This window comes from Prionailurus bengalensis, chromosome A1, assembly GCF_016509475.1.
Source record: "Prionailurus bengalensis isolate Pbe53 chromosome A1, Fcat_Pben_1.1_paternal_pri, whole genome shotgun sequence".
Lineage (NCBI taxonomy): Eukaryota > Metazoa > Chordata > Mammalia > Carnivora > Felidae > Prionailurus > Prionailurus bengalensis.
In genome coordinates this window covers 179,407,147-179,421,165 of record NC_057343.1, presented here as the reverse complement: position 1 = coordinate 179,421,165, position 14,019 = coordinate 179,407,147, and positions in this window count along the sequence as shown.

Below are 14,019 nucleotides of genomic sequence, written 5' to 3'. Positions count from 1 at the left end.
GGAGGGCAGAGGGCGGAAGAACTGTGAGAAATGCAGTCTGACGTGCCAGACCAGGCACCGGAGGGGAGTTGACCAACTGTGAGTCTAGAAAGAGGCCTGCGCAGTGTCTTCCCTGTTGGTGGAGGCTTCAGGAGGGCAGAGGGCAGGAAGAAAACAACAAAATGATAATAATACTTACGCTGCCCAGGTGGTCATACAATCCTAGGCTGGTTTTAAAGTCTTTTCTGGCCCTTCACGTTGCTGGGTTCTCCTCCCAGCTCCCTGAGAAGCCAAGAGGGCACTCATCACCCCCACTTTATAATGAGTGACACTTGCCCACTGTCAGGAGAGTGGTGCAGAGGCTTGGCCCAGCCTTCTGGGTTTTGATTCAATGTTCACACTGGTACCGCAGCACCAGGGCCCCCAGGCCATGGGACGATGCAGCAGAAAAGGCAGAGCGACCCTCTCGTTTCTCCATCTGCCAGACCCACAAAGCTAGGAGTGGGTGCTATGGTTGGAGATTGGGCGCTGGAGAACAGAAGATTCTCCTGAGTCCAGGGCCTGTGCCCTCCTCAAAGTCCCGGCTAAACCAGAATAAGAGGTTGTCCCGGAGCCTGTGGAGTCAGACAGGCTTGGGCTCCAACCCCACTGCTGCCATGTGCTTGCTGTGTAACCTCAGGTAAGTGACCCCACCTCTCTGAGCCTCTGTTTCCTCATTTTATAAAGCAAAGATGATAATAACTTACCTCACAAGATTAGCATGGTGTGGGGGAAAGTGAGTGGGTTTTATAGGAGGTCAGACTGGGTTCAGATTCCAGCTCTGCTATTTATTAGCTATGTGATCTTGGGCAAGAACCTTCACCTCCATCAACCTCAGTTTCCTCATCTGAAAGAGGAAGATGTTGAGACCTCCTACCTCAGGTCTTAGAACTTAAATGACACAAAGCTGTAGACACCTTGCCTGGCCTATAGTCAAGTCAATAATGTTAATCTCCCCAGGACACAAGGAGGGGAGGCTGGGAGTAGCTGCTGCTGTATTTCAGTAGGGAGGACAGGACCAGGACCTGGCCTGGCGCCTGCCCCGGCACCCATCCACCCTGAGCCCCGGGCAAATCTGGTGCCCACAGCATAGTCAGCTCAGAAGTATTCCCGCTGTGAGCAGGTCGTCTTTTGGGAATAATAGTTGACATTCAGAGAGAGTGGGACATTAACCAGGCGACATCAACAATGGACAAACCGTGAGTTATTTGTAACCTGGATCTGAGAGACGAAACCTCATATCTCAAGATCTAAGAACCTTTGAAATGCTCACTTACTCCTTCTCACAACGGTCTGACACCAAACCCTGAGTAAAAACAAAATCTCAGAAGCGAGGCGAGGATGGGAATTATGGATTGCCGAAACGAACAGGGCCTCTGTCACATTTCTGGGCTTCATGCAACTGCTTTTCTTCACTAGGCAAAAAGGGTAGCAAATTTGTACCCTGGAGTCACGTAGCCTGGGTTCAATCCAACCACTTCCTGTCTGCCTATGCCTGAGTTTCCTCACCTGTAAAGCGGGGCTGATGATGACACCTATCACGGTGTTAAATTTAAGAATGAACACATTAACTCGGGGAGAGCCCTTAGAAAAACATCTGGCACATAGTAAGGACTCAGTTATAAAAAACAGAATAATAATCATAATAATTATTATATCTGTGTAACAGTAATTATCCTTGTTGTTGATTCTATTCAGTTGTGCTCCATAAGAAGGCTGCCACACGGTGTATCTAAAAAAATCCCACCTACTTAGCAAGGCCTGTAAGGCCATTCACGGCCTGCCCCCTCCTCCTGCCCACCCCTATCTGCAGACACTTCTTTCCCAGGAGTTTATATTCAGCCAGACCAAGCTATAGGCAGCTTCATTTGTTTCCTACGTCCACGCCATTGTGCCCACTGCCCCTCTTCTCAGAATGCCCTTTCCGCCCACCCCTGGGCAAACCTCACCTCATCCTGCAAGGCCCCATGTAACTGTCACCTCTTCCAAGAAGGCTTCCCAGCCCTGAGCGTGGCCGACCTCTCCTTCACTGCACATTCCACATCCGAGCACCTGCTCCATGTTGCCGTGTCCCCGTCCCCCAGGACTGCAAGCTCCTTGAGGAGAAGGCCCACATCACACATATCCAGGGTCTCCTTCAGTGCCTACACATAGCAAGCACTCGGGAATTCTTTGCTAAGTGAACGCATCTCTCGCCAGCACCACTGAGGTTTTAATAACTTGGAGAAGTGCACTACCTTGGACGTTACTACTGAGTTCACATGAATGGCCAGGAACTGACACCTTTTCTTCCTGCACTGGGTTTTCCTTAGAGCTAGGCTGCCCCCAGGCTTCAGTTCATGTACATGGGGGACAGCAGGAGGCAGGTCTTTTAAACCACCCAAGAGTGCTTCCACTTCCTGCTGGACATGGTCCCAGGTCTCAGGCTTGGTTCTTTATGGGACTCTTGGACTACTGGTAACAATCCAGAAAGCTGGATCTTGACACCCCCACCTCTTGCATGAAAATAAAGCCCTAGGCTGAGATCATGCAAATGGTAATCAGGGAGGAGGCAAGGAGGGGCTTGATTTATAACTAACCCTTGTGCACGGAGCAGCCCTGACCTGAAGGTGTTGGTCAAAATGATGGGGACAGCCTGGGGAGCTGTTCCTCAGATTCTCTGGGCAGTTCTAGAAAACAACTGAGAACACCACCACCCTGTTTTTGGACATCTTCTTTCTGTCCCTGTTTATGTTGTGTGACATCTGGTGGCCTCCCCTGTGGAATGAGGACAAGAACTGGTATTTACTGAATACCTACTATGTGCTAGCCACTGTACCAGGTACTTCACACACTCCAATCCCAATTTTCCCATAGCTAGTGCATGCCAGAGGGAGAAGCTACACGCAGGTCTGCCTGATTCCAAAGTTTACACAACGGTACTTTCCCCTAAACATCATCAAATAATCTAACAGCCCACAGCATGACCTGGTGGTTAAGAGGGTGCATTTAGAACCAAGCCAACTTTGGTGACAGCTCTGCCACTTATTAGCCATGGGACCGTGGACAAGAAACTTAACCTCTCTGTGCCTCAGTTTCCTCATCTGTAAAATGGAGGTATGGTGGCCATGGAGATGTGCTGGTCAGACTTCCTTCAGGAGAACTTGCTTGACCACCTCACGCATAAGGGTTGAGAGTCAGGTAACAGTGTTAATGTGACCATCCCACTCCACCCCCAGAGAGAGAGACCCTGGGGATGGCTGCTGTTGGTCTACACCGTGCTCAGCCAGTGTCTGAGCATGGAGGGCATGTTAGTTCCAGCCCACTCCTGCGGGACACCTAATGCTTCTAAGGAGCAACTTTTGCACAGAGACTCCCATCAGCCTTGCTGTGCACTTCTCAGAGCTGCACTGCTGTCTAAGTCTCTTGCTGCCCAGCCTCTCCTGTCCTCTCTCCTTTTTGCAGCTCTCAGACCTATAGCAACCCGCCCCTTCTATGCTTCACAGGTATCCTGTCCTCTAAGTCTCTGGCTCAGCTAACCGCATCTTGGCCTACGCTTCTTGAAGGACTGGAACTAGCACAAACAGTAATAACAGTGCCTGTCTCACAGAGCTGCGAGGAGGCAATGCATTACCTCATGCAAACTGTTCAGGACGGTGAGCACACCTCAAGTGTTAGCTATTACCGTTGCTATAAATGACATGCACTCACAGATCTGTCCCATGCAGAGATTGCTGTGGTGTTCCCTTACAGACCTAAAGAAAATAATGGAATCTTAGTCCAAGATGGTGTTTCTCATTCTTCTTAAGCCAGTTTCAGCCAGGCTACCAAAATCACCTCCCTCAGACGCACATATATGCAGGAAGTCAGTAGGAATTTATTCAAGGACTAGCTCACACTTTTGACCAAAGAGACATTGGCCCTACTGCTGAATCGACAAGTTGGACAACCCAACCTAAGGCTGACCATTCTCCCTCTTGGAACTTGGGCAATGAGGATTGGTGTAGGTGATCTCTGTGGTCCCAACCAACCAAAGCGTTCTAGAGTGAGAACATCTGTCTGCCTATGCCACCACAGACACAGTCCCTGACATCAGCCATGTCTTTTCTTGTCACCCACTCTGTTCTGAGAGAAGTGTCTCCTGGGAGTGTGTGAAGGCCCCCAGGCCAGTCACCACTGGGCCCAGCTACCCTTTTTGTCATATGGAGACAACAGCCAACGGACAGAGGAGTGAGGGCCAGAAAGAGCGGATAAGGCAAGCGACTTCCACTCACTGTGGCCTTATAATTTATACAGTAGGTACTGGGAAAACTTCCCCATTTCCACAGAAGGTCGTCCCACCTATTCCCCTTCTCTCCTCCAGAATAAGCCCCCCTGATCTGGGGGTGCTCAGGTGGGACTGAACCCAGAAGTTTTCTTTCCAGTGGCATTCCCTGACATCAGTGTTCCCCACAGGGGCTCCCCAGGAGAGGGGCCCCGGTCTCCTCCTTCCTCTGAATCCCCCTGCTCCCCAAACATGGATTCCTTACTCACAGGAACGGCTTCCTGCAGACAACTGTGCCAAGGGTCCACCGCTGACCCTCTTCAAGCTTGACGGATGCCCGACAAAGCAGGTAAGCAGAGAAGGTGGGAGCCTAAGAGATAGTAGGAGAGTGGAAGCTGGCTCTCCTCCTTTACAGAAGAGAAGTGCAGCTGGCTTTAGGGGAGAGTCACACAGCAGGAGGGCCTTACTTCCTACCAAAAGGACAGAAAGTCAAAGCCTCAGGTCCCCTCCTGAGTCAGAGGTCCAAACCAGGGGCACTGATCACATAAACATCCTAAAAAAGGCTGGGGCAGGTCAAAGGCTCTCCCAGAGACAGGGGGCCCTGAGAAAATTCATCTTTCTTTTAGAATGTATTAGTGCTAACAGAAAGGGGCAAAGTCAAATAACTAGACTTGAATAACCTTACATTTGTTGCCCATCCACTGGGAACTTCACATGCACTCTCTCATTAAGCCTCACAACAACTCAATAAGGTAGGTATTATCCTCTTTTACAAATGAGGAAGCAAAGATTCCCTGAGGCAGAGGGATTTATGCAAGTTCACAGGGCCACACATGGTGGCACTGGGTGAACCCAGTCAGTTCTGCCTCCATGCCGGCTCTGCCAAGCGGGAATAGGGTACACGCTCCAGGATCCATCTTTCCTGGCAGCCACATGTCTCCTGTGCCTACCCTGTCCCCTTCATTCCCACTCGCCCCAGCCAGGCACTGTACGGTCATCACCCTAACCAACCCCAAGGAGCAGCCTCACCCACGGACTCGGGCTACCATTGGAAATTCCTCGTAGAGAGGCGCGGTGTGAGGCAGACAGACAGACAGACATCTGTGGGGTCACATTCACAGACAGACAGATCATTGCCAGGAGGAAGCCACATGCCTTACCTCCCAGCTCATCTGACTGGCCTCAGACACAGCCAGATGCCGTCACGATGGTATCCCAAAGGCCCTCGGGGGCCCTAACAACAGCTGCTACAGCACAGCCCATCTGGAAGGGCTCTCTTTGCTGAACACTTAACCCTTCTGAGGACCCTCAGGGCCAAGGGATGCCATACCCCCGTGAGAGAGATATTTAAGAGAAGAGGGTCCCCTGCACCAAGGATGAGTCAGTGTACCCTAGAGGAACCCCCCCTTTCCCCCATGCCCTTCTGCTTCCCAGGAAGACAGGGTGGGGTGGGCAGCATGGGGAAGACGAGAGGCCAACATTCCCCAAAGGGAGAGACCATGTTCCTCTCAGGTTTTAGGAATTAAGGAAGGAACACCCAAACATCTACCATATACCCCAAAGAAAAGGGGCTCCTGAGTCCCAAAGGCTTGGGTGAAGGCCCAAAAAGTGACCCCATAGAGCTGAAGGAGGAGGAAAAAGCCGCAGGGGCCCGGCTGCCGTGGGTGTGCAGCACCCCCACCCAGCTTCTCATGGGTTCCCAGAAAATGAACAAAAGGCCCACACAGTGACCCAGGAGGCGTCAGTTGGCAGCTGTCTCTGACTAAAGGCCATTCATGAACTCTGCACAGTCTCTCAGCCCCCCAGACAGCCTGGGGGTGTTGGCAGCTCACAGAGAGACTTTCACCCAAAGACAGGTCTGGGTTTCCCTGGAGAAAAAGAAACTTGAGTCAGCTGGCTTCCTGGGGTGTTCTCTTGGTGGCCTCACCCGGATGAACAAAGCGGTTAGGTCTGAAGTATGGGGGCCACAGCCTGCTATGCTGCAAGTCCCCTCAGAATCAGGGGGGCTGCCCCTGCTCCGGGCACCACCTTTGCAACAGTGCCTCCCACTGCGGGGGCCTTGGCTCTACTGGCTGACCGGCTGCCCCACGTCAACACCTTGGACCTTCCTCAACCTGGAGCACCTCTCCTTCCTGCCTCCCTCCAGATTCAGGCATGGTGCGTTGGACTCTTGCTCGCCCTCCTCTGCCCTGCTCCACACTCCGGACATGCTAAACAGGGGTGTGCTCCTGAGGGTCATGTGAGTGACTGACCTTTCTTCTCTACCTGGGGAGCTCAGTGGAGAACCCATCACATCCATCCCCTACCAGTTCTATGACCTTGGACAAGATGTGAACTTCTCTGAGCTATGGCTTCCTCATCTATAAAATGGTGAAAATAATACTTATAGCAAATGGTTGTTAGGAATATATAGAATAGGCAAATCCATAGAGGCAGAAAGCAGATTAGTGGCTGCAGGGGGCGGGAGGGAGGAACGGGGAGTGACTGCTTTCGTGGATCAGGGGTTTCCGTTGGGGTGATGAAAATGTTCTGGAACTAGGTAGTGGTGACAGTGGCAGAACCCTGTGAATGAACTTAATGCCACTGAATTGTATACTTTTACCTGGTTACAATGGTAAATTTTATGTGATGTGTATGTTACCACAAGAAAAAAGAAAAAAATAGCTTAGTACGAGATTAAATGAAATGAAATGTTGATCACAGAACCTGGTACGTAGTAGGTCCTGAGCAGATTTTAATTTCCTTCCTTCAGATCGTCACATGGAATTGTACACAACACGCTCCCTCATGCCGACCCAGGGAAGGTTGCCTTTGTTCTTAGATACCTGCTCTGAGATGGTAATAGGATGACTCCCCATGTTTTCCACAAAGCAAAGCCTTTATCATCGTCCAGTGGAGAGGGTGCCCGATTCCACCACCCCCTCCCCACTCCTGCTGGTAACCTCTTTGACCTGTTCCACCGTGGCCACACCCCATGACTGAGTCCTGCCAGAGGAGGGTGAAAGCCTGCCTTGTTACCAAAGCTGCGGACCTCCCTCAGTATCCCCTTCTCTGTTTCCACAAAAACTGTCATCCCAAAGACATAAAACTGATCATTGTTGGGACGCAGTTTTCCAAGAGTCTCTCATGTTTCTGCACATCTTGTGAGCAGGGACATCGTCTTAGTTATGGAGAATCTTTTCAAGCATGTTTGTAAAGCAAATGACCTCATGGATAGATACGGTCCCCCTCCAAAGCTAAGGGCAGATAAGCTTACTGTCCGCTATAAAAGATTCAGGTTCCCCAAGCTCAGGTTTTCTCTCCTATAATGCAACCCATGGTGTGTGCAAGTGACACCTGGCCCTCTTTCTGTCACCCTGAGGAAAGTAGGGGTGGGCACGAAAATGTATTGCACACAGCAAGCCCCAGTTGGTACTTCTAATCATTATGACTGACTTGCTTTCTCTCCCCTGAGGTCCTAAGAATTTTGAGGGTATGTGGCATGTTTTATTTATCTTTGTGTTTCACATAACAGGTACTGATAAAGGTGTGCTGAATGAATTAATGAGTGAATGAATAAGTGGAGGGATGGAGAGATTTTTCTCTTCTATCATCCTGATGGTCTTACTAGACCCTGCCCTTCGCATTCCCATGGCTGTCCTAGCTCCTGATACCATACCCAGCATTTCATCCACTTACCTTGCCAGCCTGGATAAAACCGTATAATGCGGATAATAAAATGCAAATACTCTGTCTTAGGGCCTGGGATCTGAATGTTGGGGGGAGCCTGGATCCTCACCCAGGTCTAGCTATCTCTCAGATCAGCACTGCCCCCCCTGCTGTCCCCCTGCATATTTGTCCTATGTTCAGCTCTATTCCCATTTCCATGACCTAGTGGTGACCTGTAGTTCTATGCACAACAAGACATAGGCCCAGGCCACCAAACCACACAATGCCTGTCACCACTGAACCAGCAAACAAGCTGCTTGTTTCTCAGGTTCATTCCTGTTAGGCTGAAAGGGGATTATAGCACTGGGCACATAGCAGGTGCTCTGCTAATATTTATGTAATGAATGCATGAACCTTCCTTCAAACTAAATTAATTGCCTCCTTCTTACATTGTTTAAGTCACCCTCCTGAGCAACAAAACTCGAAAATATAACCAAAAGGAGAGGAACCTGAAATGTCACTCTGGACATTCCTTTTGGCTCAGTGTCAACATGGCAAACACATCTCCAGGAAGGAGGACAATGGCATTTAACGTGACACCCAGTCCCCACCTGCCATAAGAGCCCCAGCCTCTGTGTATAGCTTCATCACACACTATATATGATGTGGAAGAGATGATTATGAAAGTGACCTGCTCTATATGCACTTAAAATTGCAAACAGCTGCTCACCTTTTCTACAGCGAGGCAGAAGGGTTAGCCAGTTGGCATCTTGCCAAAGGAAGCAGCGGTGAATAGGTACTTAATATGAAGGTTTCGGGGCCCATTTTTCAAGGGGTCTTGGATTCTTTAGACACAGGAACATCGCATTTTATACTGATCAGTTCCCCTCACCTCAAGTCACCTGAAGAAGACTAGTCTTTTTTTTTTAATCTTTTATTTATTTTTGAGAGAGAACGCACAATTGGGGGAAGGGCAGAATGGGGCTGGGGGTGAGGGACAGAAGATCAGAAGCAAGCCCCGCGCTGACAGCAGTGAGCCCAATACGGGGCTCGAACTCACCAACCGTGAGATCAATGACCTGAGCCAAAGTCGGAGGTTCGACTGACTGAGCTGCCCAGGTGCCCCTAGCCTTTTTTTAAGAATGGTATTTAATTAAATATTTTCTGTTACATCCCTAGCAGTTAAACCGTGCATTTCTTTATACTCCCTTCACTCCAAAAAAGACCCATGTCTGTCTATAAGAATTCATACAATAAGGGGCGCCTGGGTGGCTCAGTCAGACGTCCTACTTCGGCTCAGGTCATGATTTCACGGTTCCTGAGTTCTAGCACAGAGCCCGCTTCAGATGTTCTGAACCCCCTCTATCTGCCTCCCTCTCTGTCAAACATAAATAAACATTAAAAAAAAAATTTTAAGAATTCATACAATAAGATAAAGGCCTCTGGAAAAAATACAGGCAGAAATAAAATAGAACCAGGATTGGTTCTATTTACAGAAATAAAATAGAACCAGGATTGGTGCTAAGCCACAAAACCGACTGCATGTTTGCCCAAGGATGTTGCAGTTCAAAAAAGCTCAGAGATGTTGCCAGGTGAGCTGCTGAGCCGGGCCCAGGGGCGGAGGCCATGGTGTGGTGGCCGTGATGTGGTAGCTGTGGTGGCGCAGCCAGGTTCCAGGGCCCGGCCCTAGCATTACCAGTCCAGCAACTTGACTATGCCAATGCTCTGAGAGACCCTGAGGGAACCAGCTTATACTACCCACTCTCACAAGAGGCTCGGGGACAAACTAGAATTCACTTCACTTTTTGAATTCATTTTGAGAAATAGAGTTACAAGAAAAAAAGAAGAAGAAGAAGAAGACAGGGAGTGGGGGAGGAAGGACAGGGAGAGGAAGAAGAAGAAGGAACAGAGAGAAGGAAAAGAAGGAAGGAAGAAAAGGAGGGAGGGTGGGGAGGAAGCCAGAATAGTTATGCTACAAGGTCAGTGCTGGTATCTCTGCAAACACATTCAAAACGAAAGCCAAATTATAAACAGAACATCACTTCTTGGTGAAAAGCCACGAGAAAGGAGGCGGTGGTGTGGGGGGCACCAGGGGCACCCAGCGCTGTGCTGAGGCCTCATGGACTATCCTTTATCCAGCAAGAGACAAATCTTTCCAGTGACCTGAAAACACTTCTGGCAGATTCCAGCCTCTTTCCCTTGGCAGGTCCTGGATGAACACTGCCAGGCTCTTTGTCTGTGAGCTCCCTTTTTCAAGGCTCCAGGCTGACCCTCCCCTCTGGGTAACTCTCATATTCTTCAGAGACCCGTGATCCTACTGCTGCCCTATCAGCTTCCTCAGTTACAACTCCACTGTGGGACCTGTTCCGGGAGACATTGCCCAGGTCCCTTCTATTGGAGTGCAAGCTTTCAAAAAACACTCTGTCATCCTCTCGGATAAGTCTATAGATGATTTCCTTCATTCATTTTCTGTGAAATGTGCTCTGTAACTCTCAAGGGGCTTCTTTATTTCTAAATTACTAGGGCAGGGGAGCATCCCCTCTCTCAGGTATGGAGAGTTTATCTGCTCAGTCAATAAAGATAGCGTTTACAGAGTGAGACCGGTTTTGGCCTCAAGTAGGTATTTTCCATGGCTTACTTACATATAACTACAATAGTTCCAAACACCAGAACCACCCATTGAAAAGCGCAGATGCTACCTGGGCTTGGGTAGATGCGAGTGGCTGGCTTTTCCCCACTAATCTGATCTAGCAGTTCAGTCGAAAGAGGGAGCTGGCATCAGGCACAAACGCCATTAATGATTAATCATCAGAAATAGCAATATTTGGATTCGATTTCCCACCCTCTTCTGGAAATGCAGACCTCTGAACTCCCTAGGCACACATCCATTTTGACCAATTATTTTAACAAGTTCAAAACAGATCATCATGGCAAAAACAAGTGTAAGCAATTGCTCTCTGGTCAGAGAAAATGACCATGGGGCCATTTTCCTTATGGTGGGAGTAGAGTTGCCGCATAAAATACAGGACACCAGGTTAGATTTAAATTTTGAAAAAGCATCAACGGGTGCAATATTGGGGGCATGCTTATGCCAAAAAAGTATTCATTGCTTAGCTGAAATTCACATTTAATGGATGTCCCATATTTTCATTTGCCAAAGCTGGGAATGCTATATAGGAGCAAAAGAGAAAAGTTTTCATTCATCCTTCTTAGTGAATTACATATTAAACACAGCTGCAGAGATGCCCCCACAATAGTAGCGAATGCTCCGCACTGAGGCAACAGAGTAGGGAATCCCAGCTATGGGGGGCAAGAATGGTTGCCTCCCTGTTTTGCAAACGTCTCTGACATGAAAGGACAGCAGAGAGAGGGGCAGTGTTGTTTGTTATGTTGCCCTCCACTGAAACCCCTGCTAAGATGCTCCATGAAGAAGCCTGCCTTTGGGGTCCCGCCTGGGAACCTTGGGTGGCAAGGGCAACAATACAAGAAGGAAGATACTTTCTTCCCTCCTCCCACCATCCTGCTGTTCCTTCCTGGGTTCTTGAAGGCTGATCTTGAAGAAGCTGGGAAAAACATGGGTGACAAATAGTAGCCTCTGGCCCTGGGAATCAGGTAAGTCAAGTAGAAGATAGTGTTACTTGGGGCAGGAAGTTGGGGGGGGGGGGTTGTTTGTTTCAGAAAAGAAAATTCCCTAAGCAATTGCATCAGCGCATCCTCATCTATAGGAATCCCAGCCTCCTCCCCTACCCCTGTCCTCAAGAGTTCCCACACTCACTCTGCCATTGACCACAAATGGGATCTGGGGCAATTCACTTACATTTTTAGGGTCTCAGTTTTCCCACCTTTAAAACAAAGGATGATCTCTGATCATTAGAAAACTAGGAGGAAAGGAAGGGATCTTTAGTCTTGAAACCCACAAGAAAAATAAAATTTAATGAAAACGTGTATTAGGACCCTCCTGCTCCAAACTTCTATGGATATATGTCTGCATTTTTGTATTGGCTAGAAAATGTAGGCTCTATTCTTGTTGGTTATTACATGCTGTCCTTCGTGAGACAAGATGTACGTTCAGTGCTGCCTTATATTTCGTTATAGGGATGGAAGCTGGTTGAGTCATTTATACTTTCTCACCAGATCTGCAAAGTTGATGAGTGTGGTGGGCAACCACGATTAGTCTGCAGCCCCAGCAATAAGAGTTTCCTCACCTAAACCTTACTGCTGCTTGGAACCAACCATGAGACCCCAGACCTGGAGCTCTTCTCTAATGCATGGGCCACATTCCCATGCTATATACACCAAGTGGATGGCTCTCTGATGAATCCTTTGTTGGCTCCCAGTTGTCCATCTGATAAAGTCCAAACTTCTTAGCTTCTCTAAATAAGTACCAGGCCCACCATGTGACATTCCTCTTGTCCCCCACCTGGGTGTTTTCCTGGGACACACTCTCCCCTTCACAACCTCTGGCCTCTTGTACCCACTGTTCCCTCCATCCAGAAGGGCCTTTGCTAGCCATCCTTCAAGAACCAGTTCAGCTGTTACCTCCATGGTGAAGTCTTCCTAGAGTTCCCAGATAGTTCCACCCATTCTCTTCCCTTCTTCCAGCACATTGGGCATCTTTCTCTATGATGATACTTCCCGCCCTGCACAGAGGTTGCTTATAACTTTCTTTCCTCCAGCTGACTGTGAATCCTTGAAGGGACAGACCATGTCATATACATCTTTATCTTCTCAGCACTTAGCATGGGGTTTGGCCCAGATTAGGTGTTAATAATTATTGGCTGAATCAGAGAATGAAGAAACCAGATATAACTCAAATAGCATCTTTCCTAGCCTATCAGTTAACTGCTGGATAAGGCAATTCATAATCTATGAAGAGCCCTACACACACTATTATCTTAGTAGCTAGAAGAGACAAGAGAGTCATGGCAGAGTTCAAGTGTAGGATGATGTCAACACTACCTCGGTGGGGGCAGGGAACCTGCTTCAATTCTGGGCTCATTCCCAGAGCCCCAGCCTCAGAGTCTTGGTTACAGAATTCATGGTGTTAGAGTCAATCCTAGTGGAAGCACAGGAAAGGGGACTAGACCAGGAGGTTATTTGATTGCCTTAAGCTCTGCCTGAGCCTCAACCTGGCTTCTGAGCAGAGAAGGTAAGGGAGGGTGCCAGCATTGTGTGCGTTCAGGTGGCTGTCCCTACCACATGGCCTTTGGCCAGTCCTTAGTTCAGTCACTTTCCCAAAACCCAGAGATGCCTCTCCAGGCAACATGACTTTTGAGTAAATGGAAAATGGAGTTAATTGCCTTTCCCAAGAGCTGGTCAAACAAGGGCCCCTGAGGGGTAGGCAGATGTAGCCCAAATGGTCACATGGAGCCAGCTGAGGTGGAGGAAGATTTACTGCAGCTGACACAGTCAGTGATGGCAGGAATGACAGCCCAGAGAACCACACTGAACAAGACTCAGACTATGCTCCTGAGAAAATACACACACACACACACACACACACACACACACACACACACCCCAGCACAGCAGCCCTCTCCTTCACAGAAGCTTTGGGGCTTTCACTTCAGGGTCCTTCCAGATGATTGCCACCAGCTCCCATCTGCCCCTCTGTGGTGGTCCCTTTAAGATAAGTGACCCTAACTGTCCCTACCTCCTGGCTACTTTCGTGAGCTCAGTAACTATTTACAGGTAAAATAATACCAGATAGACACTAAGCAGAGTTCACCTATGGAGACATCAGCCCTTTCCCAGGGTCAACATAACCTTCTCCAAACCTTTCCCATTCCCAACTGACATGTCTATTTTTTTTTAATGTTTTATTTATTTTGAGAGAGCACTAGCAGAGGAGGAGCAGAGAGAGGGGGACAGAGGATCTGGGGCAGGCTCTGCAATGTGGGGCTTGAACTCACAAACTGTGGGATCATGACCTGAGCCCAAATTGGACACTCAACCGGCTGAGCCACCCCAGTGCCGTGACTTGTCTATTTTCTATCCAAGACCCATCTGCCTGGTACCCGATGGAGCCTGGAGCCATTTACAGCGTTCTTGGCTATATTTACAACCTTCAGCTACCTCACTCCACCACCTGACAGGACCATTTCCCTCTG